The sequence below is a fragment of the Heteronotia binoei genome, chromosome 2, assembly GCF_032191835.1.
Source record: "Heteronotia binoei isolate CCM8104 ecotype False Entrance Well chromosome 2, APGP_CSIRO_Hbin_v1, whole genome shotgun sequence".
In the NCBI taxonomy this organism is placed as follows: Eukaryota; Metazoa; Chordata; class Lepidosauria; order Squamata; family Gekkonidae; genus Heteronotia; species Heteronotia binoei.
This window is the reverse complement of record NC_083224.1, coordinates 136,350,747-136,375,114: the sequence shown is the minus strand read 5'-3', so window position 1 is coordinate 136,375,114 and position 24,368 is coordinate 136,350,747.

Below are 24,368 nucleotides of genomic sequence, written 5' to 3'. Positions count from 1 at the left end.
CTGCGGAACTGAGTAAGATCCCGCAGGGCCCTCACCTCTTCCGGCAGCTGGTTCCACCATGTGGGGGCCATTGTAGAAAAGGCCCTGTCTCTGGTTGTCTTGAGACGGACTTCCTTGGGCCCGGGGATGGTGAGAAGGTTTTGAGTCCCAGACCTCAGTACTCTCTGGGGAACGTGTGGGGAGAGACGGTCCTTCAGGTAGGCAGGTCCCAGGCCATATAGGGCTTTAAAGGTAATGACCAGCACCTTGTACCGGACTCGGTATGTTATTGGAAGCCAGTGCAGAGCCCGAAGGCCCGGCCGATGGCCCGATGTCCGGGCCCACCTGGGCAATAACAGGGGCGGGCATTCTGCAGTGCAATTCGGGTCAGCACAGGGGAGCCCATGTAGAGGATGCAGTAGCTAATCTCGCATGTGACCGTAGATGGATCACTGCCTTGCGTCGCGTCCAGTACGCTGCGTCAGATGCCTTGCGTTAAGATGAAAGAATGCGGGACTGGCAGTGGTTGCAATCTGAGCCTCGCTTCTTAGAGGCGTCTTTCTGGGCGTCTCTGAAGGCCTGTGCCAGTCCGCTTGTCAGCGGTGCACCGTCAAAAGTCGGCAGGGGGATTTCCCCCCCCCCGGTCCACGACACGACGCAAACAGAGGACCTCTGTCTTCGCAGGATTCAGTCTCAGTCCACTCAGTCTGAGCCACTCAGCCACGGCCTGCAATGCCCGATCTAGATTTTCTGGGGCGGAGACAGGTCGGTCGTCCATAAGTAGATAGAGCTGGGTATCATCAGCATACTGGTGACACCCCAGCCCATACCTTCGGGCAATCTGGGCAAGAGGTCGCATATAGATGTTAAATAACATCGGGGAGAGAACCGCTCCCTGGGGCACTCCACAATTAAGTGTGTGCCTCTGGGATAGCTCCCCCCCAATTGCGACCCTTTGTCCCCGACCTTCAAGGAAAGAGGAAAGCCACTGCAAGGCCAGCCCCTGAATCCCCGCGTCGGCGAGGCGGCAAGTCAGTAACCGATGGTCGACCGTATCGAACGCCGCCGATAGGTCCAACAACATCAGCACTGCCGAGCCACCCCGATCCAGATGCCATTGAAGGTCATCCACTAGGGCAACCAGCACCGTCTCCGTCCCATGACCTGGGCAGAAGCTGGACTGGAGTGGGTCAAGGATGGAAGCGTCCTCCAGGAAAGTACCTACCAGACCATTTCCCCGTAAAAGTGAAATAAAGCTGTTTGTTTGTTTTGAATTAACATCAGTCTCTCATTATCAGATGTATACAATGAAGGATTGTTGTTGGTTCCTCAGATCCCTAGTCTGGATCAGCTTACATCTATGTACATTTAAACAACTGGGTGGGATAGACAAGGAGAAGAAGAAGAAGTGGTGCTTGGTCAAGAGAAAGAAAAAACTGAGCCATAAAATAATGAGCCCATATTAAAGAGCTGGTGTTTACAAAAGATCTCTGCCTGGAAATGACATTTAATTTAATCACATTAGCTAAGTATCTGTTTGTCTTCTACAAAGTACCATGTGGAATAACACAAAAGAGCAAACTACACTTCCTTTCAATGCATCTCAGCATTTGCCTTTCTGTTCAGCATGAAACCTTTAGGCTGGCTCCTGATCACACAGAAATTAATGGAAGTTCAGACACTAGTATCAGTGTCCACATACTGCTGACTAAGAAAAGGCACTTTATTTCAAGAACTTGTATTAGAAAGGTCAACTTGTAAATATAGCTTTCTTAATTTGAAATCCAGACCTCATACTATCTTTACAATGAAATCTATAGCCTAAATTGAGATATCAAGGGTGCATAGCCAAGTATTTACAGTGGTTGCTCACTGACTCGTTTCTGTTGGGGGGGAAAAGAGAGAGAGACATGATTATCTTACTAGGCTTTTTTTTTTTTTTTTTTTACAAAAAATGTGGTTCAGCCTTCGATAGCAGGGCTTTAAAGATAGGCCATTTACAGTGCAATCCTAAAGGGGAGGGAGTCCTTTGGAAACAAACTAAGACCTACACCCACAGAAGTTGCACTTACGATGGTGCAAGTCCACTTACTTTGGAATGGAGGTGACTTACATGGGCAGCTGCCTGCAGGAGCAGGCCCGTGCCCAAAAGCAGTGGCACCTCAGCTTGGCAGGCACCTCAGCCCTGTGGCCAAGTCATGGCATAAGTCCAGCAAAGAGGTCACGCTGGCATGAGGGGGCTGGAGTCGGGTGTGCCCAGGTGTAGTCAGCTGCTTACAAACTTTGGGCGCATCCCATAGGCACCCTTTGATCCTAAAGCACATTTCCCGCCCCCCACCACTACACGAGCTTGCAAACTTCTTAGAGAGCTGTGTAATTGCTTCACCAATCCTCTCGTGCCCTGGGCTCAGCAAGTCCCCTCCCAGACACCCAATCACTGCTCCCCTCTCCTAGATAAACTTCCGCTCTGGCCTTGCACACTTTCTTATTTAGGGCACGCGGCACGGGACTCTGTCTCAGAGCTTCCTGAAGTGTGGACTTAGAGCAAGGGTGAGGCACTGGTGGTAGGTGCTGCATAGAGAGGGCACTTAGACAGTACAGAGCAGGCTCTTTAACACAAAAGGAGGAGAGCAAAGTCTCTGCTCTGTGACTAACCTCTCCCATTTCCAAGTCCCAACAGGTACCTGACCTCCGGAGGCTCAGCGCACAAGGCTGGTCGCACACAGACAGGAAGATGTAAGCACACACTCCAACCTTCCCTCCCTCCCCACTCCCCTCACTTGAGGCTGGGTGGGGGGGCATGCCGCTCATTGCCATGGCCCCTGCATGCTGCTGGAGCCTCCCCCCCCATTGCTAAGCAGATAGTCTTTTCTTTGCCTTGTTCCCATCCTTGGCAGGGCAACTTGTTAGTATGTTGGGGGGTGGTGGTGGTCTGGCAACTGCTCCAAAGTCTGTGGGGAGGCAGGTGAGTGACTTCCCTTTTAGACAGTCCCTTGCAACCACGCCACCTCATGCTGCCATGGCTGATGATTTGCAAGCAATCCAGGAGCTTTCTAACTCTGGACAGGAGGGTGGGCATCCTCTGTGCTGAGAGGGGTGTTTTGTCAAACTCCCCCCACCGCCTTTGCCAACCCTGCTGCGGGTGGCTTGGCACTCCTCCCTCGGTGCTCCAGATCTTTTTCTCTGTTTTGCAGGTGGGGATTTGACAGAGGGGCTTCCAGTTATGGTGAATCCAAACCTCCCCCCCCCCCGCTCTATTCAGTCAGCTATTGCTGCCTGTCAAGCATCGATATTTCCCAATAATCAGTCTTTTGTTATTGAATCAAAAGTTGCTTTATTGTAGAAACTCAACAGCTTTGCCAAGGACAGAATCCTTGGAAGTAATGACGTATACAGACTTACATAGTTACTTTATAGGATACCTTCAAAGGATAACATACAGATGCAATTTGAGTCACGGGTTCAAAGGCTACTACAAAGTATCTCTTTTATTACTAAGAAATGTTGGTTAATAAAAACATCTCCCTTTCTCACACTTTCTCTGTGAGTAGATAAGACCTGTCTGTGTGAATCTGGGGGAGAGGCACATCGCACATCGCACTGTTACCAGCAAAGCCAACCTAAACATCCTTGGGCCAGATGGATTTATTATTGCCTTTAGGTTGTAAAAGAGGGGGGAGCAGGAGAGCTTGGTATTCTGCTCTTTGTCTAATGGACCATCATGGCACTCAGAAATATGCATGCTTGACACTGCCCTCCTCTCAGAGTGGGGCCTCATGCCCTGCAAGACTTTCCAAGTTCCACCTGATTCCTGCACAATAAAGCCTTATATGTATCTCCACTTTGTCTTTCTTGCCTGGCTTCTGTTTCATGCTCCTATCTGCCCCTCTCCTCCCCTTCTGCCACTTTGTCTGTAGGCTCCCCAGGGAATGTCTAAGAGGGCAAGCTCATTTGGTTCTAGGGGGCAGGGCAGAGGTTGGTGGGAATGCATAAGCCATCTTGCTGCAAAGGTGGACAGGGGAGCCTGAGGACAGGGGAGCCTTCCCCACTAATGGACTGGGTGTCTGGCTGGTGCCTCGCACTCTGTGTTATACTGCCACCGGGGGAGGGGTTCTGTGCAAGTTGCAGGGTGGGAGGGTCATGGCATCATGGAAGAACTTTGAGTCCGTGTTGGGGGGAGTCAGTGGGACTTGGTGCCATGCCGGGACTCTGTCTGCTTGTTCTGATGTACACATTTTGCCTGACTTCTGTGAGTGCAGACTCCTGCACTGTGTTTTCCCTGTTTGTTTAGGGCTAGCTAGGATGGTGCATGACTCTGCTTGTCTGCCTTCCATTAGCACAAGCCTCTGACAGTGGGTGAGTGCAGCCACGAGACTGGCCAATCCTGCAGCTCCGCACTTCCCCTTCCCTCCCCCCATCCCCACCTCAGCAGCAAGCCAAGCTTCTTATGCTCAGGCACACATGCTTAGCCTCACTCCTTTCCCCTCCCCACATCGGAGGGACTTCTCTCCTTTCACTTTGACTGTATGCCTGTGATTGGCACAGTTCTCTGTCAGAGGGCAAGGAGGGACAGGCAATCAGCTTCTCTTCCCACCCCGACTGTCATTTGCAATGGCGCCTGCTCCAGTACTGGCCAATCCGGCAGGCCTGGGATGCCTCCCCTTCCTGCCGCCTCTGTTTTGGCCACGCGCCAGGAGTCTGCACTCTGGCAAAGTTGCCATGAGGGCAGTCTCACATGCAGAGAGCTACGCTTCACCCCCCCTCCCCCCCACACACACCTGGGCATAACTTAGCCCTTAGGGAGTGAATCAGTGGCACCTCAATTCCACCTATGCAGGAACCCTAGCCGCCTCATAAATCAGGATTGGCCTGTTATAATTATTGGCTTACATCCTACCACTCTACTTAAACAAATTTGAAGCTTGTACTCAAGGAAACATCATTTTGGATCCAAGCCTAACTGCCCTGAACTTCTGAATGTGCCTATTTTGCAATAGGACTACTGTCAAATCCCCAGGCTTCTGGTTAACATTGCACTCCATGGTCAATCAAGAGTTTTTTATTACTGAAACCACAGGGCAAAAGGCTCCTTGCAAAAACTGACAATGGTGGAAATGCATCCCTTCATATACCTTATGGTAACTGTTACATTCCAAAGCCAAAGGTGCCAAAGCTGCTCATCTCTACCCCCGTAGTTCTATTCCCATGATCCCTTCACAGGTGCAGACATAATCCGTAGGAATCATGCAATTACCTTGGCTCCTTCAGAGACTAGGCAGAATGTACTTATGCTTGGTACTGAAAGGAGATAGTGATAGGCACTGTGAGAGTGCAAGTGAAGCAAGGCCTAAGGTTACCACAGTGCATCAAGTGAGATAACAAACAATGGCAAGACCCTCTTGACAACTGCTCCCTTTCTTTCACTATGGCAGATTGGCCTTTTTTTGAGTTTGCTCTATATAGTATATCCTAATTTGTTTTCATAATACTGTCTATCTTGATTAGATCTCACAACTTCTGAAGTGTGAAAATGTTAATATTTTGAGAATTGTATACTGTGTGACAAAAAGTATAAACATGTCAATATAAAAATGTACTTTGTAAGTTTTAAGGAAGTCTGGATTTTGCAACATATAATTTGAAATCTCTTTTTGGTGAAGTAAGCCATAAAAGCACTTGGGAATAGCTTACCCAGTTGGCTTCTTATCACAAAACTGAAAATTCCTTACACACATAATGTAAAACAGGCACTGTGTTATCATGATCAGACTACATATTAGAGCTGTCCCAAATTGTTTCTAGCTCAATTTTCACCTATTTCTGTTAGATGGGATTTTTTTCCCTGGAGAATACTAAGACTTTATGCCTTTCAACAACACAAATAAACCTTGCCTTGTTCATTATTAGGGATGGGCATGAATCAGCTTACAAACTAAAGTTCTTCATAAATTTTGGCCAATTCATGGTTTACAAAGTGATGTTCATAAACTGAAGAGCTGACTGAACTTCCACAAATTTTGATGCAGTTCATAGTGGTTTGTGAAGAGCAGAAAGCAGGGTTTTAAACGGTTCTAATCAGAAATCAGGGGTTCAAATGATGAAAACTGTCAGGAGCAGAAAGCAGGGGGTAAAATGACTCATGAACCAATATGAACCAGTTTGGTTTGTGAATCAGAGTATCAGTTTGTGGTTTGGTTTGTGGTTCAGCCACGAACCAAACTGAATTGCAAAAATACAGTTCATGCCAATCCCTATTCATGATTAAAACAAGACAATAAATTCTGAATATTAAATATGCTCTTGCTTTATTTCCCCCTCATGATACAGAAAATGAAGTTATTCTGGTTTGGAAAAGACTGCAGTTGGCATCTCAGTTGTACAAAATGCCAAATGTGGGTAGTTCTCTTGCCTACAAAGTAAGAGTCTAATACACAGTTTAATCCTGGTTATTAGGCAGTTTAATCCTGGTTATTAGGCAAGAGAGCAAATCAAGGTTTGCTGTTTGATCTCAACATGCTTTCCAAATTAGAATGTCTTCCATATCCATGCTACAAGCAAAAACAAATGAAAGACAGAAATACAAGCCTGAAGATTTCCTGACTTGTATTAAATAAAAGCCCTGACTTGGATGACCCAGGCTAGCACTATCTCATCAGATCTCAGAAGCTAAGTAGGGTCAGACCTGGTTAGGATTTGGAAGGGAGTAGCCCTGGCGCTAGGGGTTCTGCTAACCTAGACAGAACCCCATGCCCCCACCCCTGGACTCTAATCACGTGCACTTTGCTCACACAGCACAATGATGTCACATGAAAGTGACGTCATCACAATGGCACACTTTGCTGACTCGGCAGCAGCTTTTGCCCAGCCAGCTCCCTCTGAAACAGGGGAGACTATTCATTAGTTTTAATCATGTTTGCTGCCATTGTTTTGTATAACTTCTTTCATTTCAGTTCAAGGTCAAACCAGATGTTAAATGTGACATCAATCAGGACATGAATACCCATCTTGACTTGTTGTCAAATTGAAGAACTGTGCAAGTTACCTTAAAATAACTCCATCAGGCTGAGAAGTGCAACAAGAGGGATGGAAGAACTTCCGTTTTCTCTTCTACATTGTTTTCATTGGTAGAAACAGCAATGAAGTAACAAGATAGAACCTAATGGCTTTTCCATTAGTGAAAACACCATTGGAGAAAAGGTGGAAGTCCCACCCCTCCCCCACTCTCAGTGCTTAGCTGCCTAAGAGACCATTAGAGCAATTTAGAGGTAATTTACATAGCTCTTCAGTGTAACAGCAACTAGGAGGGGCATCCATGTCCCCAGTTTTGGTTCCCTCTGTAGCATTTAGTTTGCTAGCATTAGAAACCGAAGTTTCTCCCCTGGCTGCTGCTTCATCCCCTTTCTTGAATTAGTCATGTGAGTGACCCCACTGAATCAACTAGAATTCACACAATGCACAAAATGACATCACTATACTGCATAGCTGATGAGGATTATAACATTGATGGTTAATGAGAATAGCAAAGAGTGATGATAAGCCTGGAAAATGTTTATTTTAGGGATGGATATGAACTGGGAAAATGTGGCTTTGTTCATAGCATGCCCAGTTCACGAACCATGAACCATCACAAATTTTTAGCAGCCAAATGAACTGATTCAGTTTCTGAGCTTTTTGGTTCACTACAATGTCCCTCTGGCATGCTAGAGATGTCAAACTCACAGGGAATCTCCAGCTGACTCTCCTCTACCTGCCCTCCAAGTTTGGTGATGATTGAATTCATGGGGTCCAAGTCACACACACACACACATCACAAGAAGGTGCCACCAAGAAAGTGCTTTCTGGGAAAATGATCATTTTGACAGGTGTAGGTTCAGGATGTTCATGAGTGTATAGAATGGATCCTGTGCAAGCTGGAGACATCAAAGTTGCAGGGGACCTCCCTGAATGCTCCTCTACGTGCTGTCCAAGTTCCACACCCTGTTGCTTTGAATTTGTGTAAATGTTTAGACTGAGCTGAGACAGTCTGTCTAGAGAGGTACCCCTTCAAGAACCAGCACAAACAATCATGATCACATCTGGAAAGTTTGTGGAAAGTTAATGCTGGTTGACCTGCCACAAATTTCAGTTTACAAACCACAAACTGGTCAAAACTCATCATGAGCCAGTTGGGTCCCATTCCTAGTTAATTTATTAATTAAGCATGCTGGAAAAAAAACCTGTCAATTGAAAGTATTTTCCAGTACTCTTAAAAATGTTTGAGAAAATCTGAGTAGTTTCATCTCAGCTCACTATACAGGCCCTCTTGACGAAACAGATCAATATTAAAAGTGATGTGCAACCCAATCCTGTGCTTCCTTACTCAGCTAAGCAAGTATCTGTAGGACCTCAGCCTAAGGATACTAATTAGCTCTGCACACAGAACACTTAAACGTTACTTCCTTCACACAATGACTTTGAAATGTTCCCCCTCCCTTGCACTGAATTAATTGTAAAACCGTGAAAAAGAAAGAAAGACATTCATTTCAGGTTCATGCTAAAAGAGTCAGGGGGAGAATTTTGCTTGCCAATGTTACCTTTGTTCATGTGATATTCATGCAATAGCATCTTTTAAATCCTTGGTCATTATGGCAAATAAGGATAGCTTTTAAATCTGTAAGATTCCATCTTTTCCCTGGAAAGCCCTGTGGATGTTAAATTGTTGATGTAGAGTAAGCAGAAGCTCTCAGTGGCTTTTCCCATTTACCTCATTAAGCTCTGTGTTGACTGCAGAGTCATTAAGAAAATCTGTGTCTGATACTGGTTTTCCTCAGGTGCAGGTAATTGCAGGCATTTTTAGATGCTCTCACCTCACACTCTTTCTCGCTTGTTGCACCTGTGCAGGGTGCATTGCCAGGAAGATTTCTATGTTTTTGTTTATTTTTTGAAGCAAGGCTGGCTGAGGCATTTTGCGTATTCTTAAAGTATCACTTCAGTATTTGTTTAAAGTTAACATCTGTTTCTGTGTTGTGCTAGATAGGAATATGTAATTTGGGGCCAAATGTTTTCCCCCTGAAATAACAGCATAACATTTTGTATGTGCTGTTATTTCCTTTCTTATAGAGTTCTTTGGATTGCTAGTCTGCTCTCTTTCTAGGTGTCATGGTGGATTCCAATAGTAAAAACAGTAAAAATTGCTATATAAAACTTAACATTTAATAAATCTTAATACAATACATGAACTAGAGGCCTTTTGGCTGTCTTCTGGTTCAATTTTGGACTAATTCAGTTGACTCTCCTAGGAGGAGGTTGATGGGATTCTAGCAGCTGTGAAGCCAACCACATGCCTCCTTGACCCATGTCCATCATGGCTGGTAAAATCTGGTGGTGACAGAATGAGTTCCCCTCTGAGATATTATCAACCTGTCCCTGACATCAGGGACTTTCCCAGGGTTTTTGAAGGAGGCATGATGATACAGCTCTTGAAAAAAACATATTTGGACCCAAAAGTTCCAGCTGAATACCACTCAGTTTTGAGCCTTCTGTTTCTGGGTAAAGTGGTTGAGAGTAGTGACAGAGCAGCTCCAGGTTTTTCTGGATGATGCTTCTATCCTGGAACCCTTTCAGTCCAGCTTCTGCGCTAGCTATCAGATGATGACAGGGCCGGCCATTCAACTAGGCAAATTAGGCATTTGCCTAGGGTGTCAGCCCTGGGGGCTGACTTTTCTTTTTAAAAAGGCTCCCTGCCAAGCACTAGCTAGGAATCCCCACTCAAGATGGTACCAAGGATTCTTGCCGGCAGCATCTTGAGTAGGGACTCCTAGCCCTCTTTGCTCCATTCCCCTCCTTTGTTGCTGCCTCCATTTACTCTTTCTCCAACCTTTCCTTTTTTCCCGCCCTCCGATTCACTCACCCCACCCTCTTCATTCTGTTCTCCTTCATTGCCACCTCCATTTACTCTCCTTCTAGTCTTTCCTCTTTCCCGCCCTCCCTGATTCACTTCCCCGCACCCTCTTCACTCAATTTTGTCTTCACTGGTGGTGGGCACAGCAGGGGCACACAGAATCCAGGGTTCCTTTTCCCACCCTGCCCATAGTAGCCTTGCTCTGATGCCCCAAGCACGCTGCAGAAAAGAAGGTGATCCTGTCCTGCACCAGTGCTCTGAGGAGGAAGTGGCTCACCAAGGATAGGAGTGTGTAACATGAGCTGGGGGCTGGCTTAGCAGCATGGCATTGACCACATGCCAACTTGTCCCCCCAGCATTCAGCCCAGCAGCCACACCATGAGTAACCTGTGGTTCTCCTTGCCCTGATCCTGGCTCAGCCTTGTCTGGCGATGCTCCAGAGGGGACAGCAAGGTGGGGGGTGGGAGGGGAGGAAGAGGTGGCCACATCACCTCTTTTCACCTTGTCAAGTGCTTTCTGAGTGCTTCAGCATTACTCTCAGAGGGTTGTTATCTGTCTGTGTGAGCTGTGGGACGCAGCGCCATGGGGGTGTGTTGTTGGGTGGTGAGTATGCATAGCATGCTGCACAGCCTAGGGTCAGCCCTGGATGGAGATGGCATCGATCATCCTCACAGATGACCTCTGGAGGCACCTGAATCAAGGCAGGTCAGTGCTGTTGTTGCCAAACTAGGTGCTTGCCTAGGGCACCAGCCTTGGAGGGATGCAAAAATGAGTGCCCTCACATTTTGTTTAAAAAAATTCCTCCCCCTCCCTCCCTCAATCACTGCTGTCTTCCCCCTTGCTTTGCCACTGCTTCTCCCTGCCTTCTTCCCCTCCCTCTCCACCTGATTGCTGCTTCTTCCCCCATTGTCGCCACTTCTCCCCATGTCTTTCCCCTTCCCAATCACTGCTTCTTCCCCCCATTGACTTGCCACCTCTTCTCCCCACCCCCTTCCCCACCCTGATCACTGCTGTCTTCCCCTTTGCCACCACTTCTCCCCATTGTTGGGCTGTGAAGGGGTGGTAGAAAGAGTGGGGATGGGGGGGCAGTGAGGGACAGCAGGTGGCAAGGCTGCCTGAGGTGCTGTGGGCCCTAGGGCCGGCCCTGGTTGTTGCTTGACTTAACAGCAGTGTTTGATATGGTCAACTACAACCTTATGACCCACAGCCTCGCTGACACAGGGATATGTGGGTCAGCCTTGCAATGGCTGGTCTCCTTTCCCCATGGTCGGGGACAGAAGGTGATACTTCTCTGCATTACCCTTTGGTATGTGGCATCCCTTAAGGGGTGATCCTCTTTCCAGTGTTATTTAACATTTATATGTGTCCCCCTTGCCCAGTTAATCCAGGGGTTTGGGTTGGGGTACCATCAGTATGCTGATGACACCCAGCTGTATCTGTTGAAGAATGGATGACCAGATTCCCCCCTGGATATTTTGGCCAGGGCTTTAGAGGCCATGGCTGGTCGGTTACAGCAGAGTCAGCTGAAACAAAATGCATTGAAGATGGAGGTTCTGTGTCTAAGTTGGTGCAGAGGCGGATCAGGAATCCAACTTTTGGTGGAGAGTCATTAATGCTTACACCAACAGTTAGGAGTTTAGGCATGATCCTGGATGCCTCACTTCAATAGAGGTCCAGATCATGGCTGTTGTCAGATCAGCCTTTTATCATCTTCAGCTGGTTGGTCAATTAGTTCCCTATCTCTCCTTCCATGATGATCCATCCAATGGACACCTCCAGGCTGGACTATTGTAACTCACTCTATGCAAGGCTACCCTTGAATTTGATCCAGAAACTCCAGCTGGTGCAAAATGTGGTGGTGCACTTTCTGACTGAGACACCTGTGTGAGCCCACATTCAGCCAGTGCTCTGCCAATTGCACTGGCTTCTTGTTGAGTACCAGATCAGGTTCGAGGTGATGGTGTTAACCTTTAAGGAACAAAAACAAAAAATGGGGGGGGGGCTCAACCTAAATATAATCAGTGTGATAGAGAGTTAAGCTGCCTATAACACAGTTCACAAAAATGAATAACATTTATTATAGAGTGTACGCAAGAATGAATTTAAAACATTATGGTCGTTTTCGCACTCACCTCCAGCCGGCGCGACCCCCCTCTTCACCGCGCAGGATCTGTGCGGATTTCGCACTAAATGCCGCGGAGCAGCCTTTTGCGCCGGAAACTCCCGGCGCAAAAGCCGCTCAAACGCCAAACTGCTTTTTGGCGATTTATGTTTGAGCGGCTTTTGCGACAGGAGTTTCCGGCGCAAAAGGCTGCTCCACGGCATTTAGTGCGAAATCCGCGCAGATCCTGCGCGGTGAAGAGGGGGGTCACGCCGGCTGGAGGTGAGTGCGAAAACGACCTATGTCTGAATATCAGACTGCATAAAATTTGCAAACAAGATACAATTTCACATATATATTTGATGAACTTCCAAAAGCCACAATACCCATAAGTGTTTCGGCCTCTAATGGTCTTCCTCAGTAATCAATATATAAAATGGTACAAAGGCATGCATCCAGGAATAAAAATGATAATAGGCCAGGTGTTGCTTCTTATATAATGTGGTTACTTAAAATTATATAAAGTAAGCCATAGCTGAATTATCATGAAAACTTCACACAAACATCAGAATATTCACCTTTATGGTTCTCTGGTGCAGAGTATCTAATATCTCTGGATGTGAGGTAACACCTCCAAACATTGCTTTCTAGAGTTGGAAGGGGGCATAAAGGCCATCTAGTCCAACCCCCTGCTTAATTCTGGATCAGCCTAGAGCATCCCAGCCTAGAGCATCCCAGTGTTAATCCAGCCACTGCTTTAAGACTGCCAGTGAGGGGGAGCTCATCACCTCCCATGGTAGCCAATTCCACTGTTGAGCGCTTCTTACAGTAAAAAAGTTTATCCCAATACCAAGCTGGTACCTTCCCACCCTTAATTTAAACCCATTATTGCAAGTCCTATCCTCTGCAGCCAACAGGAACAGCTCCCTGCCCTCCTCTAAGCGACAGCCCTTCAATCATGGCTCCCCTCAACCTCCTCTTCTCTAGACTGAATATTCCCAAGTCTCTCATCCTTTCCTCAAAGGGCTTGGTCTCCAGCCCCTGATCATCCTCCTTGCTCTCCTCTGCACCCGTTCCATTCTGTCCACATACTTCTTGAAGTGAAGCCTATGGAACTGTATACAATACTCCAGCTGCAGCCTGACCAATGCAATGTAAGTGGGACTATGACCTCTTTTGATTTTGATATTATGCCTCTATCAATACATCCCAAGATCACGTTAGTATTTTTTTTGTGCCCCAAGATCTTGTTCACATACACTGCTACCCAGAAGTGTATCCATCCGATTTCCTATTTTTGTTGCCCAGATGTAGAACTTAGCACTTATCCTTGTTAAATTGCTTCTTGTTCACTTTGTCCCACTTTCCCAGCATGTTCAGATCTCATTGAATTCTGTCTCTATCTTCTGGCATGTTCGCTGCTCCACTCAATTTGGTGTCATCTCCAAATTTAATGAGTAGCCCCTCCACACCCTCATCCATATATTTGATAAAACTATCGAAAAGTACCAGACCCAGAACCGAGCCCTGTGGCATCCCACTGGACACCTTTCTCCATTCACAATAGGAAATGACGCTGACAACTACTTTTTGAGTGCAGTTCTCCAACCACTTCCCTATCCACCTAACTATCCTAGAGTCCAGTCCACAGTCCTCTAGTTTACCCATCAGAACATCATGGCGAATCCTCTCAAAAGCTTTATTGAAATCCAAGTAAACAGCATCAACAGAATTCCTTCAGTCCAGTAAGCTCATCACTTAGTCAAAGACGGAAATGAATTTGGTCTGACCGGACCTGTTGGGGACAAATCTGTGCTGACTTCCCCAGATCACCAAGTGCACTAGGGATAATCATGAGTGGCCCACATACAGCATACGTATAAACAGTGCTACAGGAGAAGGAAGATCCCTTGGCTTGGTTACTGTACAGAGATAAGCCAGTTTATACAGACAGGTCTTACAATGCTGCTGTCACTCATTTTAGTGATGGGCATTTTTTTGTTTCATCATCAACACACATCCTAAGCTGATGTGGGCCTGGTGAGTGTCTAGTTGTGACAGCCCTATTAAGTTCTTTACAGGAAGGAGTATCTATTTATAATAAAATGAAATAATAAAATGCTGTTGGGGTAGATCTAAAGCAGGGGTGGCCAACGGTAGCTCTCCAGATGTTTTTGCCTACAACTCCCATCAGCCCCAGCCAGCATGGCTGATTTATTTATTATTACTTTGCATTTATATCCCGCCCTCTCCGCAAGCGGACTCAGGGCGGCTTACAGTATCATAAAAACAATCATTCCATAAAACATATAAAACCATAATACATTTATCAGTTTAAAACTATTACGCTATCTCGATCCAGTCTGGCGGTATTGGGTTCTGACTATGACCACCAGCTTCTGTAGGATGTCCGGTGGCAGCTCATTTTCAGTCAACCAGAAATGCCTGTCTAAACAGTTCGGTCTTACAGGCCCTGCGGAACGCCGACAGATCCCGCAGGGCCCTTATAGCTTCTGGGAGGGTGTTCCAGAGTTCTGGTGCTGCCACCGAGAAGGCCCTAGATCTTGTTGCACATAGTCTGGCTTCTTTTGGGCCAGGGGCAGACAGCAGATTTTTTGTCCCTGATCACAGTGCTCTCTGGGGGATATATGGGGAAAGGCGGTCCCGTAGATAGGCAGGTCCCTGACCATAAAGGGCTTTAAAGGTTAATACCAACACCTTGAAGCGAACTTGGAACACAACAGGCAACCAGTGCAGCTCTCTCAGCACTGGCTGAATGTGCCCCCGTCGTGGTAGCCCCATTAACAGCCGCGCCGCAGCGTTCTGCACTAGTTGTAGTCTCCGGGTTAGCGTCAGGGGTAGCCCCATGTAGAGAGCATTACAGTGATCTATTCTTGAGGTGACCGTAGCATGGATTACCGTCGCTAGGTCGCTGCGGTCCAGGGAAGGGGCCAGCTGCCGTGCTTGCCGAAGATGGAAAAAGGCAGATCTAACAGTGGCTGCCACCTGAGCCTCCATTGTAAGGGAGGACTCAAGGAGCACGCCTAAGCTCTTGACCTTGGGGACCGGTATTAGTGGCACCCCGTCAAGGGCCGGCAGCTGGATCTCTCTCCCCGGACCGCCCCGACCCAGGTAGAGAACCTCCGTCTTCGTCGAATTCAATTTCAGCCGACTCAGTCTGAGCCAAGAGGCCACGGCTTGTAATGCCAGGTCTAGATTTTCCAGGGTACAGTCAGACTGGCCACCCATCATTAGGTAGAGCTGGGTGTCATCCGCATATTGATGGCAACCCAGTCCATACCTCCTGACAATCTGGGCAAGGGGGCGCATATAGATATTAAATAACATCGGGGATAGGACCGCTCCCTGCAGCACCCCGCAACTAAGGGAGTGCCTCTGGGATGCTTCCTCCCCTATCACCACCCTTTGTCCCCGATCTTGGAGAAAGGAAGTCAGCCACTGCAAGGCAGATCCCTGTATCCCCACATCGGTGAGGCGGTCAGTCAGTAGCTGGTGGTCAACCGTGTCAAAAGCGGCTGACAGATCTAATAACAGCAGCACTGCAGAACCGCCCTGATCCAGATGGTTGGAGCTGATGGGAGTTGTAGGAAAAAACATCTGGAGAACTACCGTTGGCCACCCCTGATCAAAAGGATCACAATAGGAAACTATGGGAGGGGGGATGATCTCTACAACATGCAAGGTTAAAGATATCTTGGCATTTCTGGAGAGTTCGTTGTTAAAAATTTAGTTGCCCTTAATTTGCTTCCAGTCATAGCTGCTATTTCCCCAAATGTCATATTTTAACACGTTGCCCCTCTGTGTTCAGCACCCAAATGAGAACATTTGTGAGTTCCATTTTGTAGTTTAATGACCATGTCTCATTTAAAAGCTGTTAAATAAAAGTATTACTAGTTTTAGTTACATCACTTTGAAGCAACAAAAAGACCATTTAAAACTTGTGAGATCAAGAGAGGTCTCAAGGGGAGAAGAGTATTAAAAATGTTAAAGAAATAACTGCAGTCTGTACATATTCTATAGTGGTTTCTCTACAGTGTTACCAGCTTCTACAAATAGATATAACTTTTAGTATAATATGTCACATTGAAATGCTTGCTCTACCTGCTGATCTGAATGTATAAAATTCATGAGGTAGTAATTTTGTATTTTTCTTTAAGTATTGCTTTTACATGAAAAGTAGGGAGAACGTTATAGTTAGTTTTTCTACATATTTCACTAGTGGTCCACAGTATTCTCTTTTTCCAGTCTTTTCTCCATGTGAACGCTGTTAATTATGCTGTTTGATACAATTGTGTTCTCTGATATAAATTATTATTATGCAATGTGAGAATATATTGGAGTGTAACTTCAATGGATTTTGAACTTGATTCTTACTTTTAAATTTAGCTCTTTATGAAGAAATAAATAAACCTATTTTACAACATTTTGAGTTCTGAAGATTGCTGAAATCTTAATAGCAACCTTAGAGCCTCTTTCTACATTATGATTTCATTCATGGAAGTGGAGTCAGTAATTGCTGGTAGGCTTTAGAAACCTGATACTGAGCTCCCAGCACTTCAAAAGAGGATATTAAAGAGGAGGGAGACAAAGCTCATTCATGGAATATTGTTGTGCATGCGGAAGATCTCTGCAACTCCAGTTAAGAATGTCAGGTTGCAGAGCTCTGCTTCTCTCCTTGGAGAACTGCTGTCAATTAGAGTAACAGCACCAATGGATTTCTTCAGTATAAAGTATTTCATATTATTTGCATGTTACATTTATGAATGGAAGGGTTGCAGATGCATGGATCTCTTCCATGCTCTCTCGCTCTCGGCTTGACTTCGCGAACGAAGATTTAAGAAGGGTGCAGTAGTCCACGTCTGCTGCAGGCTCGCTGGTGGCTGACAAGAACAATGCGGGACAGGCAGATCTGGCCACAGTGGCTGCAGGGAAAAGTCTGATTTGGGGTTGGTGCTGTAGCAGTGCGATTCTTCCTCAATCTCCTTTTGTCCTCAAGACCAGCTATGCGTGCGTTCTCAAAGGAAGAGACAGCCTGGTGGATGGTGTGCCTCCATGCTTTGCGATCTGAGGCTAAGTCAGACCACTGGTGATGGTTGATGCGACAGGTGCCAAGGGATTTCTTCAAGGAGTCCTTGTACCTCTTCTTTGGTGCCCCTCTATTTTGATGGCCGGTGGAAAGTTCGCCATACAGAGCAATCTTGGGAAGGCGGTGGTTTTCCATCCTAGAAATATGCCCTGCCCAGCGCAGCTGCGTCTTCAACAGCAGTGCTTCGATGCTTGTAACCTCCGCCCTCTTGAGGACTTCAGTGTTGGTCACAAAGTCACTCCAGTGGATGTTGAGGATGGTGCGAAGGCAGCGCTGATGAAAGCGCTCAAGGAGTCGCAGGTGATGACGGTATAAAACCCACGATTCGGAGCCGTAGATGAGGGTTGTCATCACAACCGCTTTGTAAACATTGATCTTTGTGCCTTTTTTCAGATGCTTGTTGCTCCACACTCTTTTGTGCAGTCGGCCAAATGCACGGTTTGCCTTTGCCAGCCTGTTGTCAATCTCCTTGTCGATCTTGGCATCTGAGGAGATGATGCACCCCAGGTAGCTGAACTGCTGGACTGTCTTCAGTACTGATTCACCCACAGTGATGCAGGGAGGGTGATAATCTTCCTGGGGTGCAGGCTGGTGGAGAACTTCTGTCTTCTTCAGACTAACTTCTAGGCCGAATAGCTTGGCGGCCTCTGCAAAGCAGGACGTCATATGCTGCAGAGCTGATACCGAGTGGGAGACGAGTGCAGCATCATCAGCAAATAGTAGCTCTCGGATGAGTTTTTCCATTGTCTTGGAGTGAGCTTTTAGTCGCCTCAGGTTGAACAGGCTGCCATTAGTGCGATAGCGAATGTAGACACCATCGTCATCATCTAGATCTACTGCAGCTCTTTGAAGCATCATGCTAGGAAGATCGTAAAGAGAGTTGGTGCGAGAACGCAGCCTTGCTTTACACCTGTGCCTATTGGGAAGGGCTCTGAGAGGTCGTTGCAGTCTTCCATGCACAGTCACTAATATCACCCTGAAATTCTTTTTTGTATATTAACTGCTAGCAGTTAACATTCATGCATTCTGTTTCATATATTCCACCCCCCTCCATATGTAAAGTCAATAATAGCTCTGCATTTACTATCATAAATTGTGTTGTGGAATTCTAGTAAATAAGTATATCACCCTAAATATTATATTTCTATGGCCTATTTTATACCTTTCTTCTAATAGTCATCCTTAGGGACCGCCTCTCCCCATATATCCCCCAGAGAGCACTGAGATCTAGCTCCCACAATCTCTTAAAGATCCCTGGACCAAGGGAGGCCAAACTGAAAACAACTCGAGAGCAGGCCTTCTCAGTAACGGCTCCCCATTGGTGGAATCAACTACCAGCCGAGGTCCGAGCCCTGCAGGACTATAATCAGTTCCGCAGGGCATGTAAAACTATCCGTTTTCAAATGGCCTACAAGATTGAATCCTGAAATGACATCCAGCCATCTGATATACATCGTTTTGTATTATAGCACCTTATCTGTTGTGGTTTTAATGAATTAAGCTATTTATTTAATGTATTTTATTGAATTTTATTGTCTATTGTATTTATTGTAATTCATGGTACTTTCCATGTCTGTGAGCCGCCCTGAGCCTGCCTTGGCGGGGAGGGCGGGATCTAAATGAAAATTATTATTATTATTAATTACTCTGAGTATGAGGAGAGTCAAACATTCCAAGGTATTGGATGGTCCATAGACAGAAAAGGGATTTAAGATCCATAGCTCATTCTACTGTATTTATGTATTAGCTTTCAAAACAGATGACATTTTATTTTTCTCTGATCTACATGCCTCTTTAATCAGTAATTCTGTATATGAGAAAAACACCAAGCAAAATGTCATTAGTACATATGGAATATCTAAAATTTGAATGTACAAGATGATCCATAGAATTATCTTCTATAAAATGAAACAAGTAAAGCCCTATAGGTCAATATTATTTCAATTAGGATCTTGTAATTGGTTCTATTATTGCTTTATCTGAGGTATCCTTTTGTTGATCCCTCTGCATCTTATTTATCTCCTGAAATATTGGTATGTCCTCTTTGATTTATTAACCTAATTGTGTGCTATGTAAGACCTTTACTTTTCTGCCTCCTGTGGAAATATCTGAGGGTCTTTTGGTTCCAAACTTCTTTTTCGCTTCTTTGGCTATAAATCTGCTGCTCTGAATCCATGAAACATAGAATTCATCATTAAGATGACACTGCTTTGGCTGAAATCCTTAACCACAGATTAATCACTGCACATTTCAGCTACATCTCTGTCATTTCTTATAGTCTTTCTCAAATCCCCCCCCATCCCATTTCAAAGATTCACCACTCTTATTCCTAGATTCTTATGAGTCCTATCCTGTATGACCTTTTTCATTTTCCATTCATTTTCAACCTCTGTTCAAAGCAGTGTCTTTCAATTTCACAGTTTGCATAGACTGAAAAATATGCTGTGCATTACGAAAAGCAGTAGCACTTTGAAGTACATGCACAAATAAAATCTCAGTCTGGAGACTCTGCGAAGTGAGTACTGTTTTCAGTATTTGCTTTTTTTTTGTTTTTTTGTTTCAGAAAAGCATATGGCCTGAAGTGTTTAGTACAATTCCAGGTTTCTTTTTGATAATAGTTTTGATGCTAATTTCATTTTCCTTATTACAGCAGATGCCTAATATTTTTTAAAAAAATGTGCAGGTTTTATATGTTACCTTTATTATTAAATTCCATAATTTCAGGTTATTATATGACCAAAACAGCTGCATTCACAGGCATATGCATACTTTTAACATTTGCCATTTGTTTCCAGTTAAAAATCTAAGACATATTGTAATCACATATAAATCAATTATTTCGTTTAGGTTTTATTAAGGTTGCATAAGCAGGCATAAATTCATTTTATTTCTCCCATGCTAACCATGTAGAAAAAGAGATAATCACAGGGCAAAATCCAGCATTATTTTAGTTCCCAGATGAGTGGAACTAGTGCACTGTTTTGTGCCAGTCCCAATTTTACATGAAGTATAAGAACACTATTAGTTCCAGAGTGTTTGCTCCATTGTTTGGATCAACTGATGAAGAAGAAGGTGTGAGTGGTTATTTAAGCTGTTTCCCACTCCCTGTTGCAGGCTTTTGCTACCAGTTGGCTTACCAACTATAGACAACGTGGGATCAGCTTGTCATCTCTTGGAACTGAGCAGAAATACTTAAGATTGGCTTGGAAGGGGTCCTTTGGTATAGCTTAGTTTGGCTTGGACTTTTGACCATAAGGAGGGATGGTGGGAGTTGTTACAGTAATGGAAGAGATAACTGGTAAGCACCCATACCTGAGGCATCAAAGAATGAAGGGTTGTTTCCAAGTTAGCCCATTTTGAAGTTGTGTATATTGTGGAAGGGGATACACTCAGTGCTAAGAAGAATCAACAAAGCCCTTAGTTGCTGGAGTGGCATATCAACTTATACCTCATGGCACTGTTTTCTGTGCAGGTTATGATAAACAAAATCAGTGGTAATGCTGGCCAAGTTTGCAGCCAGGATGAGTTTACACAAAATACCATGGTAGGCTGTTTGTTATCACTTTATCTTCTGTATATCAGCCATTAATAAACTAGTTTAACCCAAACTGAGTCTCATTTGATACAATTTGTAACTGAGCCTCATTGGGAGCAATAGAATAAGACACAGTTGTATCTAATGCAAGTCCTATTGGTCATGGACTTAAAGCAAGGGAATTCTTTTTTGGTTGAATAATCTACATTTCAGTTTCTCTTCTCCATTCAATACACTGAATTTATGAGTATTTTTGCACAGTTTTCAGATTTGAGACTTTGGCCGTTTTCCCACTTACCTTACCCCGGAGCGACGTCCCTCTTCACCGCGCTGCGTCTGCGCGGATTTCTCACAAACTGCTGCGCAGCACCAGGAAGAGCCGCGTAGTCCCGTGGCTTTTGCGTCGCAAATGTAAACCGCCAAAAAGCAGTTTATATTTGCAACGCAAAAGCCCCGGGACTACGCAGCTCTTCCTGGTGCTGCGCAGCAGTTTGTGCAAAATCCGCGCAGACGCAGCACGGTGAAGAGTGACATCGCTCCGGGGTAAGGTAAGTGGGAAAACGGCCTTTGTTTTTTCTTGGTTGAACATGCTTTCAATGTGATTTTGGGTCAATTGCACATAAGTGACCCATAGGGTGATAGCAGACGGGCAGTTAAGGGTGATCGGGAGGCATCCAAAATCGGGCCAGCTGGAAATGAACTGGACTGAAGCCTCCACACACTCCCCAGTGTTGCACATAAACCAAGTCCCCTTCTACCCAAACAAAGGACTTTTCCTAACAACAGAGGTGCAGAAGAGTTGATGTGCAGATCTCTTTTATTGTATTCACATTAATGTGGGAAGGAGAACAGCCCTTTACACCCCCTTCCTTCGTTCTCCTTCAACCTTCCTTTACAAAACATAATCATTTTATACCTTCCTGTAAACAAAGGAAATTCAGTTGATTGGCTACAAAGTTCTTGTTTCTGGCAATTTGTGGTATCTCATTGGCTTAAATAAACCCATCTCTCTCAGGATGGGGTAATTCCTTAGGGAGTTCTTTGTTCTCTACTCCCAATCTCCTATCTTCCTGGCATCTAGCATCTGCACGGAACTTTGTGGTTAGGTGTTCCTTTAAAATTGTGCAAATGGCTTGGTTCCAGAGAATGTGTCAGTAAGTACAATCTCAACTGCGTGGGCATGATGGCTTCTTCAGGCTAGGAAGTTTTTCCTGAGGTAGGGAGAAAAGCTTTCCTTATCAAAGGATGATAACAGAACTTTGATAACGTTCTCTTGCTAGAGAAATGTGCTTGTGATTTGCAATGTGCTTCCTTTCATATCTATTATGCTTAGCAAGGACTCTAATAGAGGCCTATTGTTCTTTTGTTTCCCAGACTTTGGGCTTAGAATTCATAGGGAAAAGGTACTATACACCTTAAGCAAGCCCTGCAAATATAATGCTTTAAAGGTAATAGTTTTAAAGATACCAGTAGTGCAAGGCAGGTTAGTGCAAATGAGTTCTATGATCAGGATTAATGGAAATCTGACACTCTGTCCATGCTCAAGTGCAAATCTGAATTTATATTCTACACCAGTGAATCACCTGCATCCTGTATGTGAGGTGGCCAGGCGCTTCTACATATGGAGGTGCCTCAGAAGCTGGACCACTCTTTCCCCCCCAAGTAAGTTAAGCGCTCAAGTGTTCATTTGTTCAAGCACTTCTGACAGTTTTAAAGGGGAAAAAAGCCGGAAGAGGCTTGAGGCAGCTTGGCGGTTTCACCCGTCAAGGCACCTCACTTGTGCCTTTCCTTTCCAGATGCCAATGGGGCGACTGGCTGTTGGTTCAGAAATTTTCTACCACTGGAAGTGGTAGCTTTTTGAGCTGGCCTGTGGAGGCTGGAGGACAGGGTGAGTACAGGAAGGGGACTGGTGGCAGATGATTGCTTGTGGAAGGATTTTTTAGGGTTGATTTCAGAGCCTTCTCTGAGTCAGCCCAAAGTGCCAGTCCATATGGGAGTTATTGTAGCACAAGGTAAGGATGAGTGGGACATGGGAGCCAGATGTGTGCATGCGGTTGCACCCATTTAATCTGGGGGAGGGGTGGTTTTTGTTGTTGTTGTTCAGTTACACAGTCGAGTCCGACTTTGCAACCCCATGGACCAAGTCACTCCAGGCCCTCCTGTCTTCCACCATGCTCCAACGTCTGCTCAAATTCAGTTAGTCACATCAGTAATACTGTCCAACCATCTCATCTTCTTTTGCCTTGTCTTTCCTAGCATCAGGATCTTCTCTAGTGAGTGATCCCTTCTCATTTAGTGGTCAAGGTATTTGAGTTTTCAGCTTCAGCATCTGACCTTCCAGGGAACAGTCAGGGTTGATTTCTCTTAGGACTGACTGATTTGATCTTCTTGAAGTCCAAGGGACTCTCAAGAGTCTTCTCCAGCACCACAACTCAAAAGCATCTATTCTTCTGCGCCCAGCCTTCCTTATGGTCCAACTCTCAGCCATATATTACTACTGGGAATACCATCACTGACTATACGGACTTTTGTTGGCAGGGTGATATCTCTACTTTTTATTATATGTCCTAGGTTTGCCATAGCTGTCCTCCCAAGGAGCAAGTGTCTTTTAATTTCATGGAGGGGTGGGTACATTGGACCAAATTGTTCATGTGATCACATCTATAGTTCATAAATGGTGAATAATGTTATAACACCCTATAAAAGAAACAAAATGAATCAGAAACACCAGAAATGAAAATGAGTAGAATTAAGTGGATTACAATGACAACATACAAAGCAAATGAAAAAAAGCATCAATACTTACATCCCAAACCCATTTAGAAGTGATCCATATTCATATTAATTAGATCTAATTCCAACTATGTATGTTTAATGTATTGAAGGACTTGTAAAGGCTGCTTTGACTGGATAGTGTCCATACAAAACATTTGTGTTGGTTATTCCAAATGACAATGGTTGTAATTGTATCTCTCTCTTTCCAGCACTAAAAATACTAATGTTCCACTCCTTCAGTTTATTTCAAAATGAACTGGAAAGGATTAAACAAACAAGAGTATTGTCTTCAAGAGTCCTGTAACGGTTTCTGTAAAAATTGGCAAAATTACCAATACCTACAATGATGAAATACCATACTTATCTGATCAAAATAATTATAGGAAAACATGACATTTAAAAATGATTTTTTTTTCAAGCACCACTTAAAAAAAATTACTAAAGACCAATCAATATCATTCCTGACATCTGCAGGTCACTTCTTCAGAACTGTTATAATTGAGTATCAGAAGGATCACAAATCATACATTGATCTGAGGAATTTAGGTGCTGCACTTAGAAGAATGTGCTCACATCAAGAGTTGTGATGCACTGATGCCGTAGTTACCCATTTCTGTGATGCTCAGCAATTTTAGGCTTGTTTTAATACTAAAGCAAAATCAGTCAGTGAATCAATATAGTGTGAAAGATTGAAATCACACAAAACTCTTTTCTAGAAACACAGAAAAATATAACCTAGCAATTGTGCTAGCTATTGGGTTAAATAAAAGACAATGAATTTTGGATAGCATGAAGGGAAAGAGAAGCATGCCTGAAGGCTAACAGCAGGCTATGTGTGTGTTTGTGGCCAAAACAACATTAATGACAAAAATACGACAACAATAAAAGTTGTGCTGTGATATATGTCAAAACAGTGTACATGATTTTTTGTATATGAAGGAGGAATAACATGGCTCATCTTCTTTATGAATAAAACTAGAACTGGTGCTTT